Here is a 9,127-nt window from a genome sequence, read left to right as displayed (position 1 = left end):
CATCCTCCTCAGGCTGATAGAGGAGAAACAAGGCAGCAGCGTGGCTCAGGTCCCTGCAGTAGTCCACCTCCTGCAAGATCCAGAGTCACCATGGAAGGACATCTCCTGGAGGGCTGAGGTCACCTGGGAGGACTCATGTCATTGGAGAGGGCAGAGGTGACTGGGGAGGCTTCCTCTGAAGAAGAGGCTTCCTCTGGATGCAAATTTATTTCCTAACAAGAGCCATGTCCATCAGGCACTTCAGCAACTTGTCCAAAATGTTTCCTGAGAGCACCGTCCTGCATGTGACACTGCCAAGCTCCTGGGCTTCAGGACAGCCCCAGGAGGAGGGTGTCATTTCTTGTTATGAGAAGTGGTGGTCAGGCCCAGGTGACACTAGTAGTTGGGGCCCTGACTCCTCTGTCTCAGTTTGACCCCTTGAGACCACCTCCCTTGCTTGGAGATTTAAGCCAGCAGTGAGCTGGAGTCCTATCTACTATATCCTGGTGGGTCACAAATACTGACTTTGAAAGAAGCAACGATGCCCTTACCAGACACCCATGCCCATGAATATGGGAATATGGCCCAGAAATGTCACTGCCTGGGAATACTCATAGGGTTATATGCCAAATATGCCAGGAGGATGTAGAATAATTCCTGTTGCCTAGGAAAGAGATAAAAGGGGCTTTCATTTGTTTTGTGCAGACACTTTTAGTTTCACTTTGTCTACAAACCCTAACAACAAATCCAATTTCAGGTTCAGATGATTCACCAGATAGGCTGTAAGCTGTTCAGGGCCTTGGTTGTTTAAGAAATGTTTCAGCAAAATCCATATCTGTGATATGCAAATATCCCAGTTGTACAGTGAGTTGACTGATCACACTCTGATTTTTATTTTTTCAGTTTGCACACCCTCCAGTTCAGTCTTTGGGGTGTACAGTTCCTCCATGGTTCTAAACCAATGTGCAGAGTCTCCTGGCCACCACTCCAGCCCCTCCTGGAGCAATTCCTTCATCCTCCAAGTCTCCAGGGTATCCCCTATGTCGCCAACCTCTTCCCAGTCCATCAGCCTTTGGCCATCCCAACCTGTTCTCCGTCCCTGTGATTTGGCCTTTTCCAGAATGGCCTATGAATTGGAACCCTACAGCAGTAGCTTGTTGGGTCTGGTTTCTTTCCCTTAGCAAAATGCAACTAAGATCCACTGACGTTCATGTGGGCATCACTGGCTTGTTCACTTTTCTCACTGAGTCTTTTTCCCTTTGAAGGGAGGGCCACCCATCCTCTCCCCATCCCCGTGTTGAAGGTTGTCCCCATGGCCTCTCTGTGTGAGTGATGATGAATCAAGCAGTGAATGTGGCATGCAGGTTTCATGTATGTTATAAGCAAAATGTTTATTTAGAAACAGAATGCTTGTTCCTCAGTACCACAAAGAAACATCAGCATTTAGACAAAAAGTTTTCTCAGCAAGGCAATTTTACCTTCTGCAGAAAGGGCGCTCCTCGCAGATGGAACAATGGCAAGAGCACACCTGAATAAAGGAGGGAAGCAATTTTTATCCTTTATGCAACTTGTCCCTGCTACTGTGTCCTGTCTCCATTGGCTGGAGCCGGACCACACAATCTAAACTAAAGCTGACTGACTAATAATTTAAAATGTTTCTAAATAGGCAAAAGCAATGGAGAACAAAGGAAAAGAGGAAGTTGCTTATGAAAAGACTTAGAAAAGTAATCACATTCCCAAATAAGGAAGGGGCATAGGCTTCGAGCCGGGACCTGCCTGTGAGCATGTCCAGCACAGATAACCTTGATTAAAGCACAAAGACATATAATGTACTTATTCCTTTATATCTAACAGCTACATAGGATAGGGCTTTACAAAGAGTTATTAGCACAAAGCAAGGAGGCTTGAAGGAAGTTAGTCTTTAAAAAAAACTGTTATTTCAACACTTATGATCTATTATTTAACAAGAAGGGAAACTTTGAAGAGGAACTTTTTACTTTCTACAATGTGGATGTCCGTTTTCAAATCAGTTGGTTCAATGTCTGTGACATTTTGGGGACATGTGGTTCGAGTCCACTGAGCTTTGCGAGTGACTGTCCAGCTGGCTTCCAAAGTGGCTGTGTCATGTCACGTTTCCACCAGCTGTGGATGAGAGTTTCTGGGGCCCCGAATCCCCCTGCCCCCAGCATTTGGTACTGTCAGTGTTGCCAGGGGAGGCTCAGCAGCCCTCCATCCTGCTGCCCCCCACCATGGGTCCCTACCATGGCTCCCCGTGGGTCAGGAAGAGCACCTTTCACCATTGTGCATGATTTTGTTTGCTGCCTTCTGTCTCCTCAGGATCGTCCTGGGTTCTGGCCCCACATATTTTAGCCTGGCCCAGGGCTTGGAACCTGGGAGGTGCTCAGTGCATGGTGCCGGCTGCTCCCTGGGCCAGGGGAGCCCTTGGCAGCTCTGTCATCCCTCCTGGGTGAACCTGGTTTTTGCTCCGGAGATGTCTCCATCCGTGTGGTTCACTTCATCTCCACTGGGACCCTGTGGCCCCCATAGGCTTACCTGATGCCATATCATTTCCTAAATATTATGTGATTCCTCAGTGTCCGGCTCACATCCAGGTCGATCTGGTGGATGTGTTCAGAGGACCTCTTGCCCTTTTCCTTCATGTCCTGTAGGACAGGGCCAGGAGGAGGAAGCAGCCTCAGAACAGACGGAAGGCCCCCTGCCCCAGATGGCAGTCAGCCCATAGTCAGCACTTCCGGAAGGAGGGAAAGAAGGAAGGTTTCCTTCTGCAGAAAGCTGCTTTTGGGCTTCTTTCTGAAGCCAGGGAGGGTCGCCAGAGCTGAGCTCGTCTGTGGTGCCTGTGTCACCGTCTGTGCCCAGGATGTGCCTCTGACCACCCCAGCCCTCCCCATAAGCTGGGCTCGATGTTCCCTCCAGCTGAAGACCTGGGCTCCTGACAGAGCCTGGCCGGTTTGTTGTTCTCTGGCTGAGTATACCTCGTATTTCCCAGGTTCTCAGGCTTGGCTTCCTCAGTGTTTAGCAGGACTGACCACACCCAGCCCCGGACCTTTGGTAGAATTCCTTTGTACACTCTGGCAGAGAACTGATCTGGTGACACAGGCCAAGGGGTGACCCCAGCAAGGACCAGGGCCCAAGGATTCTGGAAGTCTCTGTTTTTGGCCCCATGATTCCTCGATAGAGGTGAGGTGAAGCTGGGACAGGGCCTCTCCTCCCAGGGCTGAAAGAGTGGGTGAGCACTCAGAGTCTGAACTCTGATCTGCACCTGTTCCTTCACCAGGAGGCTTCCCTAGCCCTGATCTAGGGTGGCCCCAGCCCTGGCATCAGATTCCCTCCCAGCAAGGTGACGCTTGCACAAATGGGCAGCAAAGCTGGTGACCAGGCCTGCTGTCCTCTGAGTGAGGAGAGGGTGCTACCCGCTCTCTGAGACACAGATGGTGCCAGGCCACAGCCATGGGTGCCCATCCCCTGACTCTGCAGACAGTGGTTCTGGAGGCCTCTGCCTCCCCACGTTACCTTCTTGCTCTTCCTGTATTTCTGCCATTCTCCCAGCATCTTCAGCCACTTTTCCACGTGTCTCCTGTCCTGCCATGTTTGCTGTCAAATGAGGAATGTTGGAGTTAGTGGACCGCCACACTTGCCAGAGTGGCCCGTGGATGCCGGGTCCTGGGCTCTGGAGCCCTAGTGGGACCCAGCTGGAAGGAGCCAGGGAAGGGCAGACCCTGGGGGCTGAGACCCTCTGAGCAAATGGGCACCAGTGGGCTGGCCTTATGACCCTGGGACATGCCATCCTCAGGCCACAGACACACCAGTCTTAGGTTGGGTCCCAGGCTCTAGGTGGGGTCCCGACACGAGCGGGCAGCCACCCAAAGCCACAACTGTTGTTCTCACTTTGAAATTTCGGCAAATTGCCAGAGAAACAGAGACTTGGGGTCAGGTCCAGCAGGGACAGCTGCCTCTCCCAGTGATAGCACGCTGCTCCCACCCACCACCACCCAGGCCTGCTGCCTTCCTCTGCCTCACAGACCACCCGCTGAGTCCCCTGTCCCTGGACCAGCTCCCCAAGCATCAGGGACATGCTCTTACCTTCACCTCCAGGGCATTGACAGGGGGCAGCTCTGTCTCACTATAAGGCACCCCAGACAGAGCTGAGGACCTGCACAGGGCCTGGAGCCACCGGTCCGGGAGTCCACCCCCAGAAAGGACTGACTGTCCCCATCCACCCCAGGTCTCAGCTTGGGAGAAGCCACAAGGAAGGGAGGACAAGGGCCTTGTGGGACTGACTCCCAGGAGGGTCCATGACCTGGGAGAAGACAGAGTTCAGGGCCAGCCTGGCCGGGGCCACTAGGGGCCCTGGTGTGGGGGATGGTCAGGCTGCACAATGGGGCTGTCCCTCCTGGACTGGAGATGGTGCTTTCTGCTGGAGCTGAGAAATGTCAGCTCTGAGATGGGACGGTTTCTGCCCAGGGTGGGTGGCCGCGCCCAGACAGGAGTCCCTCAGGGAGTGACCACATCACCCTGCTGGGGTCTAGGGTGCCTGGCCTGAGACCTGCCCGGTGCACCCGGGGCCCATCCCACCCAACACTCCCAAGGTTCTCACAGGGTCTGACCTCCTGGCGTCCACCTGCCTCTCCCTGCACCTGAGCCACACACCCTGCTTGTTCCCCGATTTCCGCCATCCTGTCCAACCCGAAGACTGTGAACGTCTCTCCAGCCACCCAGGGCCTACTTGGACCCTGGTCCTGTCAGAACCCCTGAGCGAGACTCCCCAGATCTATTATCATGACTGCCTTGCCTGCTCTCTCACTGGGCTGCCGACAGCTGCTCGAGAGACGCCAGGGGCGGCGTGGGTGACCGAGGGCCCCACGGGCTGCCAGGACGGCCTCCTGGACCCACCTCCAGCCTCACTTGGCTATCGGAGCTGTTGGCTGTCAGCCCTCAGCCTCCTCCCAGACACGGCAGCAGCTGGAACTCGGACACCTGGCCGTCCTCCCCCACTGTCTTGCCTGCCCCAGGTCAGTCCCCCGATCACTGTGTGCCCACTGCGCTGTCCAAGCTGACTGGAAGCAGAGTCTCCGGAAAGCCACGCAGAGCCGTGGGCACGGACTGACTCCCTCTGCTGAGCAGTCCCGGGTGAGCTGGTGTTTTCGGCCCCACCCCATCTCTTGTCCTCCCCAGACCATCGGTTCCACTGGGGAGCATTTCCGAGGTGGCACAGCCCATGGGCTTACTCCCGCCCCACCTCCCCCGGGGCCCATCCTGTGACCCCGGAGGGATGGGCTCCAGGCTGGGCTCCTCTTATCTGGCCCCAGATGCCATCCCAGCACCAGAACCAGGGCCTTTAGTCACAAGCTCTGCTGTCCCCCGGCCAGAATGCCTAGAATGGGGGACGCTGCCCATCTTCTCCCCCATTCCCGTAGGCCCACAGCCCTCACTGTCCCCATGGGGAAGGACATGGTCCATGAGGGAACCATGGCATGGTCTATGGGGAAGGGCATGGGGACAGTAAGGGCTGTGGCACTAGGGGAATGGGGAGAAGAAGGGCAGGTGGGCCCTCAGCGATCTGCTGGACAGCTGCCCCAAGGCTGGACCAGGTGCCCCCTGACCCTGTGGCCACAACCCTTGGATCTCACTAGGATAGTGTACAAGTGGACAGGGCCAGACCCTCAAGCTGTCCACCTCCTCTTGTGCTGACTTGGAGACAGAACTGCTGAGAGCCCAGGGCCCTGACCTAGCCCCCTCTCTATTGCCACCCGCTCCCTAGATGCATTCCCTGGATGCGCCGTACTCCCTAGATGGCCGTACTCCCTAGATGGCTCCACCCCCTAGATGCGCCGCACTCCCTAGATGGCCACACTGCCCAGATGACCGCACCCCCTAGATGGCCACACTCCCCAGATGGCCATGCTCCCTAGATGGCCGCACCCCCTAGATGGCTGCACTCCCCAGATGGCCGCAACCCCCAGATGGGCTGCACCCCCTAGATGGCCGCACCCCCTAGATGGCCACACTCCCCAGATGGGCCGCCCTCCCTAGATGGGCTGCACTCCCCAGATGGCCACACTGCCCAGATGACCGCACCCCCTAGATGGGCCGCACTCCCTAGATGGGCCAGGCACCTCTGGCCTAACAACAATCGTGGACTGAACCTGCAGGGGAGCCCGGGAGGAGCTCTACCCTGGAAAAGAGGTAGGCCCAAGCCGAGGAGACACATCCCGCCTCCGAAAGACCTTTCTAAAAGCAAAACCCATCCCTGAGCTGACATTTGTACTTTAGTGGTGAGAGAAGCACAGGAGACTCACTGCAGAATCCCGAGGCCATCCGTGATCTTGTACATGTTACCATGCCCAGGCTCTATGTCCGCTGGCGCCCAGTTCCACATCCCTGAAACCCAGAGGGAGCCAGGGTGAGGCATCCAAGGTAAAAGGTGCAAGGGCCTGGGGGTGTTGTCGACGTGTCGCCACCCTGTGCTCCTGGGAAGCCCAGGACGCTTTGACCAGGGAGCACTGGGAGGGGCCTCCATCCAGGGAGACCGACTGTACCTGCTCATGCTTGGTAATGACGTGCCCTCGCTCCTGTACCAGCAGGTGTCGCGTTCTCTCCCATGTCCATCCTGCGAGACAAAATCGTCCAAAGGTTACACTGTACCCGAGAGCTTCGGAGAACACCTGAGCCATTCCTGCCAGGCTCCCAGATGCTGGCAGCGCGTGGCCCCCATTCCACACCGCCTCCAGGTGAAAAGGAGCCAGACCCAGTGGCCCACACCTGCACGGGTCTCCGGAGTCTCAGGCCCAAGCAGGAGTGGGCTCCTCCTTCCCAATGACTTGAGAACAGTGGGACCTGGTCAGAGAATCCCGTTGTCCCCAAATGCCATGAAATGGGAACATATCCGCCCCAACAGGTTGAAAAGTGTCCACCTGCCGAGGGCAAAGGGCCTGTGATTCCAGGGATGTGGAGGCAGACTGGGGTCCAGGACCAGAGGTCTCCATATGATCAGCCTCCTGGCATCGCCCAGAAACCACAAAGTTGCCCAGTTTTCTATGCAGTACAAGGTATCTCCTGAGGTCTCCACTCTACTCCACTCACCACTTGGGCTGCCATGGCCCTTCAGTCTGCCCAGTGAAGCCGCTTTAGGAATAACGCCAATTGAGCAGGAGGGTGTTTGGTTTAGGGGAAGAAAATGATCTATTTTCTCCAAAGCAGCCTCTGTGCTGGTGGAAACCATGACTCTGGGGGAGGGACGGTGGACTCCACAATTCTGAGCTATCCATGCGGGGCGTGGGGGCTTCATTTTCCCAGGTCACTGAGAAAGAACAGGAGAACTCTGGGTCCTTGGTCCTGGAGAACACCTGGATGAACAATTCCTCCTGGGATCACCTGGGGCAAAAGGGAGGAGAGGCCTCCAGAGGACCAGACCGAGAAAGAAATACTTGGAGAGAACCCCAGTGCCTGTACCCCTCTGAACAGGAGGGAAGATAGTCTCCATCCAGGCAGCCCTCCAGGGCTCCCTCATTTTCGACAAGTGCCCAAAGGCAGAAGGCTCCCCATCCTCTCCCGGACACGGAACTGTGTGTGTCCAGTGGGTCCCAGCTTAGGGCACAGATGTATTCTGAGGACCCTCCCCTCCACCCCACCCACAGTGGATCCATCCCAGGAGCTCTGCCAGGGCCAGGCTCTGCCCCACTGGGATCTGGAGCCCTGGATACATTTGGGATCTAGGGCAGGGAGGCCACAGGGTTCAGGCCTTAAGTCCAGCACGGCACAGGGCAGCAGTGACAGCGCAACATCTGGATTCTTGGGGTTACCCAGTCACCACGTCTCTGACCCCAGATGTCTCACCTGTCGAATGGGCACATTTGGGAACAGCACCCAGCCTATGGAGCCACCATAGGACCAAGGAGGTGATCGTCTGCCTGGGCAGCACAGAACGGGCACCTGGTGAGTGCGCAGGGTTGACCCTCCTTGGCAGCTGCCCAGAGGCCAGCACTGCCCACCCCAGAGCCACTGTCCCCAAGTCAGCATGAAGGGAAGAGAGAATGTCCCACTCACCTGATTCTGATGAACCAGGGTTATACCTCTCCCATAGCAAACCCTCACGAACACAGAACGGCTCGCAGACAGCACTGTGTGTGTGCGGTTGCTGTGGAACACAGAAGCAGGCTGGAGGGCCAGCAGGTACTCAGCACCAGTGACATTCTGAGGTCACGGCACGCATCACAGTGGGGCCTTGCCCGGGTCATCAGGGCCCAGAGTCAGCGTCCTCCACTGCCTGAGGCGTCAACAAGCCTGCATGCAATGTGTGCACGTGTGCGCACACGTGTATGTGGTAAACGTGTCTGTGTACTTGTGTGTTGCTTCTTTGGCCAGGCCAGGCTGCCCCACTCGTGTCCGCACCCAGTTCCTCATCACTGTTACCCCCGAGGCCCAGGGCCAGCATCAGAGCATCCATGGGTGCTCCCTAACCTCAGCCCTCCCCAACCGGGGTGGTCTTGGGATACACATAGGGGTGGAGGGAAGTGACTGCTGCTGTTGAATATCAGAATAAAAATATTAATACTATTACCTAATGACCTTTTCAGTATCTGTAGGAACTCTTAATGGTATCCCTTCTTGTATTTCTGATATTTTAATGATATGTTTCTCGCCATGACCCTGGGTTATTCTAGCTGGAGGATCCTGTGGGGAAAGGGCCTGGCACACTGTAGGGAATCACTCTTCCAGACATGTTATCTGAAATCCGGCTCACCTGTCCTTCCTGGAGCCTAGGGTATGCTGAGCTCCAGGGACCAGAAAGAGCTTGGGATAAAAAGAAGGTTCAAGGGTAGGGCTTTGACCTGGGCTGAGCCTGCCCGCGCCATCCAAACCTGCAGGCTGGAGTTCTGAGACACAGGCGGTCCAGATGCCCCAGTGCAGGGCCCTCCTGATTAACACCTGCTCCCCTGTACTCGTTAGTAACCTCACCCATCCTACTCTCAAAGCACAGCTGGCCCTGGTATCCGTGGGCTCTGCATGTGTGGATTCAGCCAACAGCGGGTAGAAAAGGGAGTGGATGGCTATGTCTCCACTGAACATGTACAGATGTTTTTCCTGTCACCATTCTCTAAACAATACAGTATGACAGCCATTTACATAG

At 55.9% G+C, this 9,127-nt stretch overlaps 1 long non-coding RNA gene across 6 annotated transcripts; it reads right to left on the bottom strand.

Annotated features, from left to right (window-relative positions):
- Positions 1 to 482: 482 nt before the first annotated feature.
- On the bottom strand, positions 483 to 8,186 carry LOC139357214 (uncharacterized). Of its 6 annotated transcripts, none has more exons than XR_011610037.1 (8): positions 8,044 to 8,186; positions 7,081 to 7,371; positions 6,537 to 6,607; positions 6,297 to 6,378; positions 3,511 to 3,591; positions 1,977 to 2,642; positions 1,458 to 1,507; positions 483 to 643 (listed from the first exon to the last, which is right to left on the bottom strand). It is a non-coding gene; the product is annotated as an uncharacterized lncRNA (long non-coding RNA). The 6 variants fall into 6 exon arrangements; XR_011610031.1 differs by lacking the exon at positions 483 to 643 and adding an exon at positions 750 to 814; XR_011610029.1 differs by lacking the exon at positions 483 to 643 and adding an exon at positions 7,834 to 7,929 and having other exon boundaries at positions 1,344 to 1,507; positions 8,044 to 8,182.
- Between the last annotated feature and the right edge of the window lie 941 nt (positions 8,187 to 9,127).

Source organism: Macaca nemestrina, chromosome 1, assembly GCF_043159975.1.
Source record: "Macaca nemestrina isolate mMacNem1 chromosome 1, mMacNem.hap1, whole genome shotgun sequence".
Classification (NCBI taxonomy): Eukaryota; Metazoa; Chordata; class Mammalia; order Primates; family Cercopithecidae; genus Macaca; species Macaca nemestrina.
The sequence above is the reverse complement of the archived record's forward strand: the minus strand, read 5'-3'. Positions and strand labels throughout refer to the sequence as shown.